This window comes from Theobroma cacao, chromosome 9 (assembly GCF_053813885.1).
Source record: "Theobroma cacao isolate CCN51 chromosome 9, ASM5381388v1, whole genome shotgun sequence".
Classification (NCBI taxonomy): Eukaryota; Viridiplantae; Streptophyta; class Magnoliopsida; order Malvales; family Malvaceae; genus Theobroma; species Theobroma cacao.
In genome coordinates, this window is record NC_142647.1 from 31,225,310 (window position 1) to 31,242,966 (window position 17,657).

Below are 17,657 nucleotides of genomic sequence, written 5' to 3' on the forward strand. Positions count from 1 at the left end.
TATTCATTTTTTTAATGTTTTATTAATTCCTTAAATTCTAGCCATCCATTTGTTTCCAAATTTTCACCATACACTTGTCCCAAATATCCATAGCTTAGGTAAAATTCTCAGACTTATCCAAAGTCTTGGTGGAGTAATTTTTGAAATTTACACTTTTACCCCCGTAAAAGTCAAAAATTACATTTTTGCCCCAAAAATTGAAAAATTGCCCATAGACATATTTTTCATCCCTTATACTCATACCATTCTCCAATTTGTCAAATTTGATCTAAATTCTCTCAAAATCTCAAATTTTGTCCGCTAGTGGCAAAATTACGATTTTGCCCCTACACTCTAGAAATCACTGGAATTAAACTTTTTCACTGCCAAACCCTCAAATTATACTCCAATACTCAAATCATACTCCAATAAGTCAAATGGGGCTAAAAACATTCTTTTCTAAAAATTCCCATTGTGTCCTTGGGTGGCAAATGACCATTTTGCCCCTGGACAGTAAAAATTCTAGTTTGACTTCAAATTGATCCTCGAACTCCAAATCACCATATTAAACCATTCTGAGACTTTAATATTCTTAATTTCATTTTAAATTCTCTATTTGATCTAGTTCGAGACTTAAATTAACTTAATTGTACCATTTGGTACATTGTCGTCTTTTAACGATTTTTCTTTCAGGGCTTTCCAAGTATGCAAGCATATTGTCAATCATATGAATGACATGGAAAGTATTTTATAAGATCGGGCTTGACAACTTATTTGTTTCAGCAACTAATCTTGTTTAAGTGTCTCAATTTTTCAGAACAATATGTGCATGAGATGTACAAAAGAGTTTGGCAAGAAAAGGATTTGAATTCGTGGGAAACAAGATGCGGATTGGTGATAGAATTCGACACTATCCAGATTTGCATATGGTTCTATTTTCAGTTTTTAATAGGGGACTAAAAGCCTCCAAAAATTCTGAAAAATTTTGGAAGTAATCTACATTGAAAGTGTTTCAATATGACTACTTACCAGCTGAAAACGGTTAAGGAAAGGACATGAAATCGTGGCTGAAACCATTGCTGCCAGCAGTAGATTTAGGGCATGGTTTTGGCTGAGAAAGTCATCTTCAAAGAGTCCTAAAATTGTGCAATTGTTGTACCTTTTTGGATAAATTTTGAAGTTTGAATATGTTCAAAAGATGCCTGGGAAGATTACTAAAATTAATGGATTTAATCCCTTGATTTATGCGACCATAATGCCACATATGCAACCCAAAAACTGCAGCTATGTACAGAATACATAGGCTAAGTTTTTTTGGGGTTTTGACCAGCTAAATAAAGTCCAAAAATTATGAAATTTTAATATGTAAAGGTTACATATGTTAGCTGACCATGGTTAAAATTTGGGAATTAAATTCTTTGATTTGGTGCTGCATCAAGCCACAAAATCGTGACTGCTACAGTGCTGCCAGAATTTTGTAAAGCCATGGTTTTTGGGATTTTAGTGTCCATATTTGCAACCTAAATTGGTGCAATTAAAAACACTAATTCACTAAACAATATCTTATGGAAAAGTTCAAGAAAGATAAATTTTGATATATTTAAATTAGGGAATTTGATTCCTTAAAATAAGACCAGTGAGGATCGTAATTCAAATCATTTGGTGTTTAGGTTCAAAAAGATTTAGTAATTATAGAAAAATTATTTTTCAAAATTACTTAGTAAAGGAATTGATCATATCAAGGCCTTTAGCTAGCTCAAATATTATTTGAGTTTATTCAATTAGTAAGTTCTTTCTAATTAAGCTTTTTCAATTAGAAACTTAAACCATTTTAGGAAACTTCCTAAGTTGACTATCCATCCTAAACCATTTAGAAAGGCTTCATGATCCTAATCATGTATCCTAAACATTTTAGAAAACTTCTAAATATGTGCTAAACATTTTAGGAAACTTTCCATATTTAGCTTAAACATTTTAAGAAACTTTATGAATCCAAAAACTGATCCTAAACATTTTAGTAAAGTCCTTATCCATTTTAATCTTGTATCATCCATTTACTAATTTTAGAGTTCTAATCATCATTAGAAGTCTTAATTTTTTAGTAAATTTTCCTTAATTAAAATCTTTCTTAATCGAATTAGGATGTCATCTTCCCAAGTTGACTTGCCTTTTTTAATTAAGTTTATCTAATATAATTAGATGTTGACATATTTAAATCATAATCCCTTAATTTAGGGAGTCTTTGTCAAATGAGGAAGACTTAATTGATTTGGAGATTTGATATCAACCAAATTATTAATTTAAATCAATCAAGGATCAAATCCATGATTTTTGGTGATTTTAATAAAATTAGATATCTATGATTTTAGGTGCACATCCCTAACATTTAAGGATTCAATGATCAGTCAAGGAAAGAATCCTTGCTAACCAATGAATGTTTCCGTATATGGCAACTTGCCATCCATCTAAAGGCAGGTGGCTACCATGCTGTTGGCAATTCAAGCCACCATGTGCGGCGGCACTTGGAGCAACCTTTGCTCTTTGGTAGCTGTGGTGCTAGGTGAAAAAGCTTCCAAAATTTTAGCATTTTTTCTAAAGCCTTTGAAACTAATTTTTAGTCTGATTCCAACCTCACACATGAACAATTTCATGGTAAATCAGTTTTGGAAATTTCAAAAATAATGCAAATCGATTTAACATTAAATAACCAAAATACATGCTGAAAATTTTTAACAAGCAGATTCTGTTCAACTTCATTTTTTGCTTAAATCCAGCTTCATAAATCATTACAAATTTATGATTTTGCTATCCACATATCTAGTAATTTGTAAAACCCGACCCTATAAATACATGTCATGACATACATGCACTGAGTAGTATGTTATTATGCTAGGAAAAACACTTAAGAATAGACGAAACTCGGTATTGTACCTAATGGTACACTTGAGTTGATTTAACCTTGAACTAGTTCAAATAAGAATTTTAGGATGAAATTTAATATTTTATAGTCCAGGAATGATTAAAAATGATTGTTCGGAGTTCGAGGGTTCATTTGGGGTAAAATTAGAAATTTTGATATTCAAGGGCAAAATCGTTATTTTACCACCTAAGATAATAATTTGATCATGGAGTGAAATTTTTGATCAAGATTAACTATTTGGAGTATAATTTAATGATAGGAAGTGAAAAAGTTTAATTCTGGTGATTTTTGGAGTGTAGGGGCAAAATCGTAATTTTACCACCCACGGAGAAAATTTGAGATTTTGAGAGAATTTAGATCAAATTTGACAAATTGGAGAATGGTATGAGTATAAGGGATGAAAAATATGTCTATGGGCAATTTTTCAGTTTTTTGGGCAAAAATGTAATTTTTCACTTTTACGGGGGCAAAAGTGTAAATTTTAAAAATTACTCCACCGAGACTTTGGATGAGTCTGAGAATTTTATCTAAGCTATGAATATATGAGACAAGTGTATGGTGAAAATTTGGAAACAAATGGATGAAATTTTAAAAATGGGCCAATGGGAAAGTGACATGTGGCATTTTTTAATGAAATAATATTATTTTAATGAAAAGTCAGCCCATTTAAACCCAAATTTTGAGTGCTGGCCGGCCATAAGGAAGAACAAGAGAGGAAATAGAGAGGAAATAGAGAGGAAAGGAAGAAAAAAAGAAAAACCAAAGAGAAACAAGAAAATTCAAAGGGAAATTCGCGGTTTTCGACCGTTTACGCGTTTAACGGTAAGATTTTTCGATTTTAGCTTGATTTCTACCTTTCCTATGCCTTTATTTCCATTTAGCATGCTTGAGGAGAGAGATCAAAAAGTGATATCAAGGACTGGACGAAATTGTAGGGGAGAGAAATTGAAATTTTTAGGTTTTGATTTTTAGTTAAATTGATAGTTTTAGTTAGTTAAATGTGTTTAGAAATTAAATTGGGCAAGAAATCATTAAATTTTCACAATACCCACTCTTGGCTGAATGCTCAATGCTGTACAATGATGATGAATTGATTTTATTCTAAGGGAAATGAAGAGAAAATGATGAAAAACGATTAAACGTGATAGAAAAACAAAGTAGAAAATTAACCGAGTTAATGTCCCATTTTTGGCCAAATTTTCCAAGGAAGGGAGTGAGCTGATTTTGTTGTTTTTAGAAGGTTATTGGCTGATATTTAATGGTTAGAAATGTTGGAGAGAGAATGGGATGATTTAGAGCTAAAATGGAGCGCGTTAGCAATTTATCGGGCAAAGTGCCAAAAATAGGTTAATACCGCGTTTAAGCCGTTTTAGGCTATTGCATTTCATACCATGCATTAGTATAGGATTTAAGTTAATTATATAGTGATTTAGCATCAATGTGATGAATTGTGTAAATTTTTGTAATGTGTCTAGGAGGAGAGCCTTCCGGAAAAGGCAAAGATGTCGTACCCGACGAGTAGTGATCGGAGCGCTTAGAAAGCTTTTAGTTTGTACAAACGGTGAGTAAACTTATTATTATTGTAAATTATCTAGAGTTTATTTTTAAATGCCCTTTATGTATTTTATGAAATGAAAACGGGATTTTTTATGTTTTAGGAATAAATGTGATAAATAAAAATATATTGTATTGATTATGAAATTCAGTAATTGGAGGCTGCAAATTGACTTGAAAAATATATATTTTCCTAGGAATGGCTTATGAGAAATGAGTATATGTGGCTATATTTTGTGAGTGCATTTGGGAAATTTATGTAAGTTGATTTTACTATACAGGCTGGATAAATAAACAAAAGCCACGTTATGCTGTCGAAATTTTATTAAAATTGGTGGGTTAGTCACTGCAGTGACGGGTTTCCTTGGACTGCCTATTAGAGGGGCACGGTAAACTCAGTTATATAGTTACTCCTGTTGTAGAGGCGAGGAGGGTAACTCCTAGGGTAGTATTAGAGCTCACTTCACGTCGAACCCCCACGTGAATGTGTAACTCGGCCAACGCCAAGGAACGGCTGGTTTTAAAAATAAAAATGTGTTTCACGTGTGAATATTTTAACACCCTTGGCGGACTCGGTTAGATGCCTCGGCCAAGGTATCCTTGATGATTAGTTTTGGCTTGAGCCTTGTTTTAATAAAAGACATAAGCCTTAACAACTGTTTTGGTAAATTACAAATATTTTATGGTTTAAGAAATAAATTGAAAACATTATGAAATGGGTTGAAATTTGTTGTTTAAACTTGCCTCCATTTTACTCGCCTTTAGATATTTATGAAAATGTCTGTTTACTCATTGGGATTTTATAATCTCACCACCCTCCTTTCCACCCATTTCAGGTTCAGTATAGACTGTAGATAGCTGATCTCATCGAGGACTACCATTGGATCTGCATTTTCCAAATCGTAGGTTCACAGTCCTCTTTACTTTTGTTTATTCGGGGGCCCTCTTATTATTGTAAATTAAATTAAATATTTTCGCTTACTGTATTTCAGTATGTATAAATTTATTTAGCTTTTACGCTATAAAAATTATTCACGTATAACTCTATAAATATTGTTTTATAAGAAAATAGAATATTTTCCTTAATATTTCTTTTATTTTCTTATTATATTCAAATAACCGTAATTTCGTTTTAAATGAAGATTTCAGACTTTTAAACTCATTTTGAATATGAATTATGTGTTTTGTACTTGTATATTACGTTTTAACCAGTTTCAAAATTTTTGAGAAAAAAATGACCAAAATACCCTTGTGTGGCGAAAATTTTATTTTGATTGTTTTTGATCTAAAATAGTATATATTCTCTAAAAACTCGATATTTAACAATGATTGCTCACAGGAAAGGAAAGAAACTAATATGTAAGCCTTGTGGGGTTTCGGTTGGCATTCCGGATAATAAGTGTCAATCGGGACGTCACGGCGATTGTCATGGGCCTGAGGGAGGTTCTGGGTCGTGACATAATTAGTGTGTAACAATTACACATTTTATTTTTTGGAAATTAAGCAGAAAACAGCATCAAGCATTCCATCTAAATCGCACATATGCATGCTGAATCACTATAGGACAGCTTTTGTATTTCACTTCTTTCTTGCTCACTTTTAGTCCATTAAATCATGACCTTTCCATGATCATTTCCTATCCAATTTTGAACAATTAATGTGAAACATTTTCACATTTTTCTTTATTAGTGTTGCATTTAAATGTGGTGCGTCCACATAGCATGCAACTTTATTAATTATTTATGGATAATTAACTAATATTCAATTAATTAATATTAGATATTATTTTTATATTCCTTAATTGAATAATTAAAAATAAATGTTTGAGATAGGATATAAATTTAAATTTAATTTGTTTTAATTTAAATTATCTATTCATTGTATTTAAATTTAAATAAGAATTAATTACATTTAAATTTAATTTGTTTAAATTTAAATATTATATCCTATCTCTATATCCCTAATACGTCTATAAATAGTGAACAGATGTACTAGTTTCAATACACAACCAAAGAGTGAATTTGAGTTCTTCTGTAAGTCAGAAAAACCGAAAACTCTTTTCTCCTTTTTATTTCTTTTTCTCTTCATTCTTGAGGCACCATCAAAGGCTAGACGATTTTGGAACGTGTAATTCCTTGTGGAGGACTCTAGTAGTCGATACATAACAACGAAAGCAAAGAAATTATTGTGTGCACGAACGAAGATTTGTAAGGCAAGCTTATTCAATCAGAAAAGGAGAGGAATATTTATCTGAAAAGATAAGCCCACTTCCCAACTATGGTATCAGAGCAAGTTTTGGCTTGCTTTCATCTTTTTTATTTGTGTATATTTTGAAAGAGTGTTTTGATTATGATTTAATTTAATTTAAATTACCGATACTGATTTATTATGTATAAATCTATAAAAACTGTTGAAACTGATATGGGGAAGGAGTAGGCTTTAATCCAGTGCAAACAGGTTCATTGGTCTAAGGCCATTTGGAGCCTTATGGATGGCAACAAAACAAAAAAAAATGAGAAAAGAAATGCAACTAGCAGGATTTGAATTTGCACTAAGAAAGTCATTGAGACTTTGAAAATATCCTCAACCATTACACCAAGGAAGCATCTTTGAGATGAAAGTATGGCAAATAATAAAGACCAAAAGAGTTCGAACATTGCCATATAGGGCTTGATGTGGCAGCCACATGGTGCCAAAGGATATATTTTTCTTAATTGCATTTTTCTCCATAAGTTTTTGTTTCTACAGAATGACCTCAATATTTTTTTGGTAATTAAAATTTCACAAAAAAAATTCAGAATATTATTTATGCTTTTGGCATGTTACTATTTAATTAAATTCACATGCATTATAAATATAGTTAATTAATATGTTAATTAACCACATTTTTTTATATGTTGTATATTAGAAATTATTTTTCTTCTAAAACATATATATGAATTTAGCAAATGTTTGTTAATTCAATTATTTTACATATGTTGTAAAATGCTATGTACCATATAAGTATATTTTATAATTATTTTACGTAATTGTTAGGTAAAATTTATAAAAATGCATGATGCAATTATTTTACTTATTTGTTAGGTAAAATTTATAAAATGCATAATGCAATTATTTTACTTATTTGTTAGGTAAAATTTATAAAATGCATCATGTAATCATTTTACTTATTTGTTAAGTAAAATTATATGCAAAAAGACAGTATGGTGATTATATGTCTAAATAGTTTTGTCAAAAGAGACTGGGTTTTAAAAGAGACCGTTTATGACTCCTCTACCCTACATTAGAAATTACTGCAAAAGTAGGATGCTTTGTCGAGGAGACTGTTATAGTCTTTCTTGGAAGCATTTGAAAATATGATATACTCAGTGCTATTTTTGTGTGCATAATACTTATATGGAATTTTTGATCATCAAAATAATAAATATGTATAAGCAAGCACAACATCGTTAGTTTTGTATAGATTGATGTAGTAGGTTCCTTATGATGCTTATACTATTGGTGATGATTACTAGCATACATGCAAAATTTTCAAACTAGTAATATAGGTAAAAATTAAATATGTCTAATCTTAATTGATTAGAAAATCAGATATGTGCCTAATTGAATCTTATGCAATGATGTAATGATATAGCTTCAAAACAAATTATTGTTGATTTGACCAAAGGTGCCAAACTTGATGGCAAAAACTATGATATCTAGCAGAAAAAGGTTCAATATCTTCTTAATGAGCAAGAGTTGCTCGATCATCTGACTAAAGAGATGAACCCAACTGAAGCTAGAAACACAGCCAAGCATCACCTTGACTAAGAGGCCTCTGACACTTGGTATAAGAGAAATCGTAATGCGCGCTTTACCATGTTAAGCTACAAGCATCATGATCTCATTGGGAGTTTGAGAACTTCTCAACTACCAAACAGTTGTGGGAATAACTGAAATTCAAGTATGGTGGAACCATAGTTACGAGGCTTCGTGCCTTGACACTTAGGTTCAATCAATATGTGATAGACTCCAACACACTATGGCTGAGCACTTAAGGGGTATGTCAGCCATGATAAGAGAAATGAAAGCAGCTGGCTATGATCTCACAGATGAGCAGTAAGTCTTAGTTGTCATCAGGTCACTCCTCGAGTTCTCATGGGGACATGTTAAACTTGTATAAACACATAATGTAGGGATAAAGACTTTTAATGATATTTCGTGCCATTTAGAGCTTAAGGCAGAGTGTAGAGAAGCTATCCATAGCACTGCTCTGATAGCTCAAGTTGAAAATCGCATAGGGTATGTTCCCAAGCGAAAGAGACAACAAAAGAAAAGAATGATTGGAAATCTAAGGGCCAAAAGTGATGGAGTCACCAAGTACCAAAGAGGCAAGTGTGGTGGGAAGAAAGAGAAGTCCAAGTTGAAATGCTTTAATTGTGGTAAGAAGGAACATTTTGCTCAGAAATGCACTGAGCCTAAGAAGGTTCGTCCTTTAAACCACTTTAGAACTTATGTATGTTCTCATATGTTTATAGCTTATTCTCTCCATGGTTGGATTGTAGATACAAGAGTAACCAATCACATAACCTGCAGTCGTGCAGGATATGTAGATTACCATTGTTTACCAATGGGTAAACACTTTGTCATGATAGGGAAAGGGGAATAGGAAGAGGTCCTAGGAGAAGGAACTTACCAACTCACAATGCACAACGAGCAAAAATGGCTCTTACATGATGTGCTTCATACTCCGTCTATACGATGTAATCTACTTTCAGTTTTAGCATTGATGGGTTTAGGATTTAATTTTACCTTCAAGAATTATAGTTTGTTTATTTTTCTTGAAAACACATTTTTTTGTCATGGTTATTTGAAAGATGGTTTGATTATGTTAGATTTGGATTCTAATAATAATGTTGCTTTTGTTTCAAATTCTTCTTCTGATGTTATAATTGATTCTGTGAAATGGCTTGCTAGATTAGGACATATTGGGCTCAATCACCAAAGTTAAACTTCCTACATGTGAGCCATGTCTTGCTAGTAAATCTAGCAGAAAGCCTTTTGGGAAGGTTAAAAGGGCCACCCATCTTCTAAAACTTGTTCATTCAGACATTTGTGGGCCTATAAATGTAAATGCATGCAATGGCGCATCTTATTTCATTACATTCATAGATAATTACTCACGATATGGATCCATATTTCTCTTATCTCATCGTTATGAAACTTTGAATTGTTTCAAACTCTTTGTGGCAGAGGTTGAGAATCAGAAAGAAAGGAAACTTAAGGTTTTTGGCACTGATAGAGTCGTAAATACCTATATGATTAGTTCAAAGAATTATGTGAGGAAAAGGGAATACGTTGACAATTAACGATACCTAGAACTTCGTAACAAAACGGTGTTGCAGATAGAAGGAATCTATAGCAACCTTCTCCCTGATCGTTATCGGCGTCCGAGACTTACGAGTGAACCCACCAAATCTCGAACAAGCCTTAGTTGAGAATTTAGATAATTAAATTGAACATTCTAATGTGTATGTAAATCGACTTGTAATAATAATACTATCGTTTACTTAAAACAAATAAACTGTTGTAATTAGGATGTAGCAACTAGATATAATATCCACGTTTAACCAACTTCAAGATAGTTTCAACATCACACTTAGCATCCAATACACAACCTCAAAGTTTTTAGCAAATACATATTTGAAAGACTAATAATAATTTTATAAATCTAACAGTTTTATATAACACGACCCCTATGCAGCAGAGCGACTCGGAGTGGAAGTATAAGAGATGCCATTACCTACGTCTCAACAAATCAAAATATGCCAGGCAATACACTTAAGCTGATCACTTATCTGTAAAAGGAAGATAGAGGGGGTGACCTCATGGACTCAGTGATCATCGGCTTCGTGAGCAGAGCGTAGATGGGAAACAAGCCAAGGATAGATAATTTGAACATTAAAAACATACGAATATATATAAACAATTTAAAATCAAATGAAGCATTTGTGCCTTATATATAAACCTAAAAGTTGTGTTGTGAAATAATCACTTCAAGTAATATAAAAAAAACTAGTGCAAGTAAAAGACTTCTACCATTGAAATCATTTGTTGTCCTTTACTTAAAATCAAGTTAACATAACCATGCATGCTCCCGTAAAATCAAGCAATATCGATGCTTATACACAAGTTTATAAACGATCTCATCCTTGAGATATTAAACACAAATCCATCGTATAAATAAGGGAGCTGTAAAAAAACTCATAATTCTCACCATGCGAAAGAATACGTATTTGAAAACCCAAAGAGATATCACTCTCGAGTAGGTGATAGAAATAAAGAACTCATGGACTCACTTCCATGACATAACATCTGGGAGGCCTCTTTCCACCGAATTCCCATAGCCATGGCAATCTCGACGATGTTGGCTGACATCGGAGTAGTCATGTGGTCGCAACCACGTATATCAATTGGTGGCCTAGCCACCTGTATCATCTACTGGCCTTGCCATGTATATATATCACAAACCGTGGCCTAGCCATGTTTAACAGCTTGTTGGTGACCCAAAGGTTCTCTAGCTAGAGCTCATTTGTGCACAAGGATCACACTATCTTGATGTGACATTTGACTTACTCTCGAATCTCCTGGTTTGATAAAACCATTTAAAAATCAAGTTAGGTTCTCAAAAGCTTATTTCAGAACCATTTCCAAAATACTAATCATGGTAACATGATAAAACCCCTTTTTGTAAGACTTTATATTATAAAACCTTTGCATGAGGTTTAAATATCAAATCAGCATGGTGAATATGTAATTTATTCATGAATGCACATCACACAAATAATAAGGCACATTTCGACATAAACTGTGTTAAAGAGCTTGTTTCTCGATTTTTAAAACCCTTTAGATATATAGCTTATATATATGTTCAAAACAAATTTCAAAAGTCATGGCATCCATAAACACCTAGGAGTTCTACCAGCTCATGCTTTCCACAATGATAGTTATAAATCTTTCACATCATAGTAGTGTATGAAACGACATTCTAGATATTATGGAACCTTTTTGAAATAGACACCCCTTACTCACCTCACAATAGTGGGACACTACATCGCTATTGGTTCGGGTGCGTATCTAGGTAATTATACTTGTCGGTCACTTGTTATCTTTTCCGGTACACCACCACGGCAAACCCTCCTCACTTGCACACTTCCTAGCAACGATTCAAACTCAATATACTTAATTATTCACATGTACAGTAGCACTCCAATCAATGAATACTTAACCCAATTCATAGTTTTCATAAACATTATTCACAATCATTTAACATGCAATCCACATACTTTCAACCGACCATAGCCAACACAACATAATGTACTCACATTGCATGCTTACCTTTCAATTTTAGCTTGAATTCCACATATAGTTCACAATTTCTTCACATCTTCGGTCACCATTGCTGCCACAAGCATAAGAAATTAATACACATCTCATTTCTCCTTTCTACTTGTGATTTCGATATTAAAACACTTACCCATTACTTATCTAGCTCAAAATCACCATGCATTCAAAGATCCACCCACATGCATGCATACGGTTCTTGAATCCTTGAAGATTCTTGCTACCACAAACAAAATCCCACATTATAATTGCTTCATAAGACATGCATTCAAACAAAATGATAATTTTTACCTTCCTTACCTTGGAATCTCTAAGCTGAACCACCAATGTCTTCTTTAGCTCCAACAATGGCGTGTGTGGGGAAGATAAACCTCTCGATTTTTCTCCAACTCCTCCAAAGCTGAACCTCCCTTTTTTCTCTTCTTCTTTCTCCTTTCTTCCTTTTTCTTTTTGCTTCAAAGCCGATTCTCTCTTTTTTTTTCTCAAAGGTTCGGTTTTTCCAAGCCTTTTCCTCACATTTCATTCCCTTATTTATTCCTTATCTACCACTGGACCAATTCATCCCCCACTCAAATTTCATGCACCAATTTCCTTCCTTATTCATTGGCTCATAATCTATCCTCATTTAGCTTCTCCATTCGCCACCTTCACTATCCCATTTTTTCTTCCTTTATTCATTATTTCATACACCACCTTATTCCTCCAATCACATTTCATGCACAAGCTTAACTTAATATTTTATTTGATTATTCATCAATCTATTCAAGTCACATGCATCCCACATATTGCTTTCCTCATTTGGCCACCTAATGCACCAATCTCATTACATGCAAGTAAACTTAGTCTTATTCTTCCTTTAACTTCACATGGTGGGGGTCCCACATGTTCCCCACTAACTTTCTCTTTTTTGCATGCTATGATTTGCATGTAATAGTAAATTCAAATGCACATCTCATTATCCCACATAATCTAACTTTCCTTAGTTAGATATTTTCCATTTAACTCTAAATGTTGAATTTGCACATAAGTCCTCAAACTTTTCCTTATTTACCATTCGACCCTTTAACTTTTCATCCTTTGCAATTTGGTCCTTCTAACATTTCTTCAATTCCAATTTCCTTATATTTTCCTTCCTTTACACTTGTACAAGTAATATTTAAAATTTACACTTCACCAAGGTGTCACCATAATATTTAAATATATACTTACCCGCTTTTGCTTTATTTAATAAAGACACGTGAGCCCCACTAATGTCGTTTTTCTTCCAAATTCTTTCTTACTTCTTCTCCCCCATTTAGACTAGTCATATAGTCCTCTTTCATGACTAATTTCAACAATAGATGAAATATTAATATTTTAATATTATTTTATTAATAAAAAATTATTTTATTCCAAGATATTCTTTTCACATGTCACTGTTCTTTGGCACTTAAATTTACATCAATTAACCCTTCGTCTTCTCGATAAGGTCTTATTGGCTTCTATACGAGGGTATGAAGTGTTACAAAAGCTTACCTTGTTAGACATGGTTAGGTTAATGATGGCACAAGCTAACCTTCCAATAAGTTTTTGAGGGGATGCCCTTTTGACCATAGCATACATCTTCAATCGCGTGCCCTCAAAATCTATCCCCATAACTCCATATGAGTTATGGAATGAAAGTAAGCCCAATTTGGAAGGCTTACGTCATTAGGGATCAACAGGGTACATACATCACTCATCTCATAAGTATGGGAAACTTGGTCCTAAAGCTAATAAGTGTGTATTTATTAGATGTTCAAAACATTCTAAGGGCTACGTGATGTATGAGGAACACCCTGATGAAGGGCTAACTGAGATAGAATCTCGTGATGTTGATTTTCTAGAAGAAGACTTCCTAACCATTAGTGAGGTTAAAGAAAACCTTTAGCTTTATGAGATAGAGGAGCCTCAAGAAAGTGTATCCTAACATGAAGAAATGAATGTGGAAATACATCCTATCTAAGAAACTGTTGTGGTCAGTGGGAGTACATCGTTTGAGCTCCACCAAGATTAACAGTTGCTAAGAAGTGAACATGGGCAAATACCCCGTAAATGATTCAAGATAAAAGGTTAGTCTTTCTTAGGTATTCTTGTGGATGTTGATGAGCCATATTCCTATGAGGAAGCTTTAAAATCACCATCATCAGACAAGTGGCTTACTGCTATGGAAGATGAAATGAAATCCATGACTGAAAACCAAGTATGGGAGGTAGTTGACCTTCCACTTGGGCACAAAGCAATCGGAAACAAATGGGTTCTGAAGGTAAAACACAAAGCGGATGGATCAATTGAAAAATATAAGGCTCGTTTAGTGGTAAAAGGCAATTCCCAAAAAAAGGGTGTGGATTATGAAGAGATGTTTTCTCTTGTGGTGAGATTGCGTCAATTTGTCTTATCCTGGCTATAGTGGCACATCTAGATTTGGAATTGTTCCAAATGGATGTGAAAACTGTATTTCTCAATGGAGAAATCAATGAGGAGATTTGCATGAACCAACCAATTGGTTTTCAAGCCAAAGAAAAGGAACACAAGGTGTGTCGCTTGAAACATTCTATCTATGGCTTGAAATAATCATCTCGACAATGGTATCTTCGTTTTCATCAAGCCATCATTTTCATAGCGTTTGTGATGATTGAAGAGGACCATTGTTTATATCTAAAGAGATTAAGGAATAAGTTTCTTATTCTTTCATTATATGTGGATGATAGCTTATTAGCCGGGAAGGACATGGAGTTAATTGTCACCACTTAGAAGTGCTTGTCTTCCACTTTCAAGATGAAGGACATTTGACAAGTTGAAAACATCCTCGAGGTTAAGATCTTGAGAAACCATTTTGAGAAGTTCTTGAGTTTGTCTTCAGAAAACTATGTTTAAAGGGTTTTAGAATGATTTCGTACGCAAAACTCCAAGCCTGTAGACACTCAAATGGAGAAAGGCTTATATCTCAACATGGAACAATGTCCTAAAACTAAAGAAGAAAACAAACAAATGGTGAATGTGCCATACATAATTGTTGTTGGAAGTCTGATGTACGATATGATGTGTACTCGACCAGACATATACTTTACAGTTGATATGGTTAGTAGGTACCAAAGTAATCGTGGGATTCCCCATTAGGTTGTAGTCAAAAGAATACTACGGTATCTAAGAGGAACCACTAATTTGGCTTTGTGCTATCAAGGTGGAAATTCAAAATTAGTCGTTTAACACCCCGTACCTTCATATAGAAGCCAATAAGATCTTATCGATGAGACATATGGTCAATTGACATAAATTTAAGTACCAAAGAGTGGTAATGGGTGAAAATAATATTTTAAAATAAAATAATATTAAAATATTAATATTTTATTTATTATCGACATTAGTCATGAAGGAGGATTATATGGCTAATCTAAGTGCGGGAGAAGAAGTAAGAAAGAACTATGAAGAAAAACGACGTTAGTGGGGCCCACATGCCTTTATTAAATAGAGCAAGAGTTGGTAAGTATATATTTAAATATTATGGTGACACCTTGGAAAAGTGTAAATTTTATATCTTATTTGTACAAGTTTAAAGGAAGGAAAATAGAAGGAAATTGAAATTAAATAAATGTTAGGAGGACCAAATTGTAAAGGATGAAAAGTTTGGAGGGGCACATGGTAAATAAGGAAAAGTTTGAGGACTTATGTGCAATTTCAATATTCAGAGTTAAATGGAAATTAACTAACCAAAGGAAGTTAGATTATGGGACATAATGAGATGTGTATGCTAATTTACTATTAAATGCAATTAAATCATGCAAAAAGGAGAAGTTAGTGGGGAACATATGGGACCCCCACCATGTGAAGTAAAAGGTGTTAGGAATTTTGAGAATATGGTGCCCTAGAAAGCAAGTATATTCTCATGTTTAAATTCATTAAATTTATTTGTAATGAAAGTATATTTTGATAATAGGACGAAGAGTTTGTCTTAGTAAGCATTCATTATCTAGTTATTAAGGTACCAAGATTCTATTGAGATATTAAAATACATTTGTATGAAGAGTCATACATAGGAGACATGTATTTTAATTGAATCTAAAAAATTGTTCATAGCCATATAATAAAGCTGGTCACTTTATTATGTTAAGGTTGTAGTGTCCAAATTACTTCCAATGAAACGAATGTGATTCATTTCAAGGGAATGATGAGTCTCAAATCATAGAAATGGTTGACTTCGAGTAATGACACTATATCATGAACTGGAATCATGTGAGAATCAAATTTAAGTTTTACCGTTACCTAAATTTTGTTCTCACACTTATGCATTTGCTTATAGTAGAATCGAAAACCTGATGGATAGTGGACTCGTGTTTAATCTCCTTATGATCTTTGATTTACCATAAGCATGATCATCATAAAGCGTTGATCTAGACTCCATATTTTGGGATTATAATTGAGATGAACATCTGAGAACATATATCCAAATAATGGAGTTCATAGCTGTCACGACCCAAATTCAGGGCCATGGCTGGCGCATGGGCCCAATGGACGTAGTCCACTAATGTCACGATCCAAATTTCGGGCCATGACCGGTGCATGGGCCCAATGGACGTAGTCCGCTAAGCTCAAGCAAGCCTATTAATTTGACATGTTTATCATTCCATCATAAACTGCTAAGTCACATTTCATAACTTAGAATCAAAATAACACTGCACATTGCCATCTCATACTGGCATACTAAATAAGTGTATATACATTATCTACAACATGTTTCTTAACAATTTACATTAGGTTCGTCTATACACAACAAAATAATACTCGACTTCCAATGAAAGGACTTAGATGAAGGTACAGCTATTGAATGTCGAGCCACCTACCAAAGGATGGATACAAGTCTACAAAAACACCTCGTCCTAGTTACCGGCTACCTCGTGATCTGAAAACATGAAGTTGAAAACGGTGAGTATAAACCCAGTGAGTGAACAAGGAAGGGAACAAGCAACAACAAGGGAGAATTTAAAATCATGATGCACTTGTTTCAAAACAATACAATTTAGTTCCATTCATATTAAAAGCCCCTCATCAAGCCCTTAAATGATTAATCATTTGAAAATCATGAACCCATACATAACGAACCATTTGAAGAATGAAAGCTTCAATGATCGCAAGCAAGTCAAATACGACAATGAATCTTTGCTGCAGCGACGTTGGGATTAAGTTATTAGCCGAACGAAGGTTTCTCAACTGGTCGAGGGTTTCACACTAAACCTCCTCATTTTAAACTTAACTCATTTAGTCCTTAATGTTGGAATTCCGAGCTTAGATATGGTAGCAAAGAAATGAAAAATAGGGCAGCAATTAGACAAGATAGGAGACAAAAACATAAAGTTTTTCACTGCAGTGAGATTGAATCTCGCTACAGTGCAATTGTAACCCAGAAACAGAAGGTTTCTCTCTGCAGCAAAATTCAACTGATGAAACAGAGAGTTTCTCGCTGCAGCGAGATTCCTTTTTGCTACAGCGAGAAGCTACAGTGACTATCTCGCTATAGCGAGAAACAGTTCTGGTGAAGGCTCTCAAACCCGAGAGTTTCTCGCTGCAGCAAGAATGATTCTTGCTGCAGCGAGATACAAGGCACCAAATGAAAATTTCCCTTTCTCTCAAAGAAAACCACCTTGCTGAAATGTTCAAAACCAATAAGAAATACATAACAACTTCCCAAAGTTTAACATACTGAATTTCACATACATTACATCCATACACATAGCTCATAAATTTCTTATAACACACATGTTTACGTATGTATATATATATATATATATATATATATATACCCATC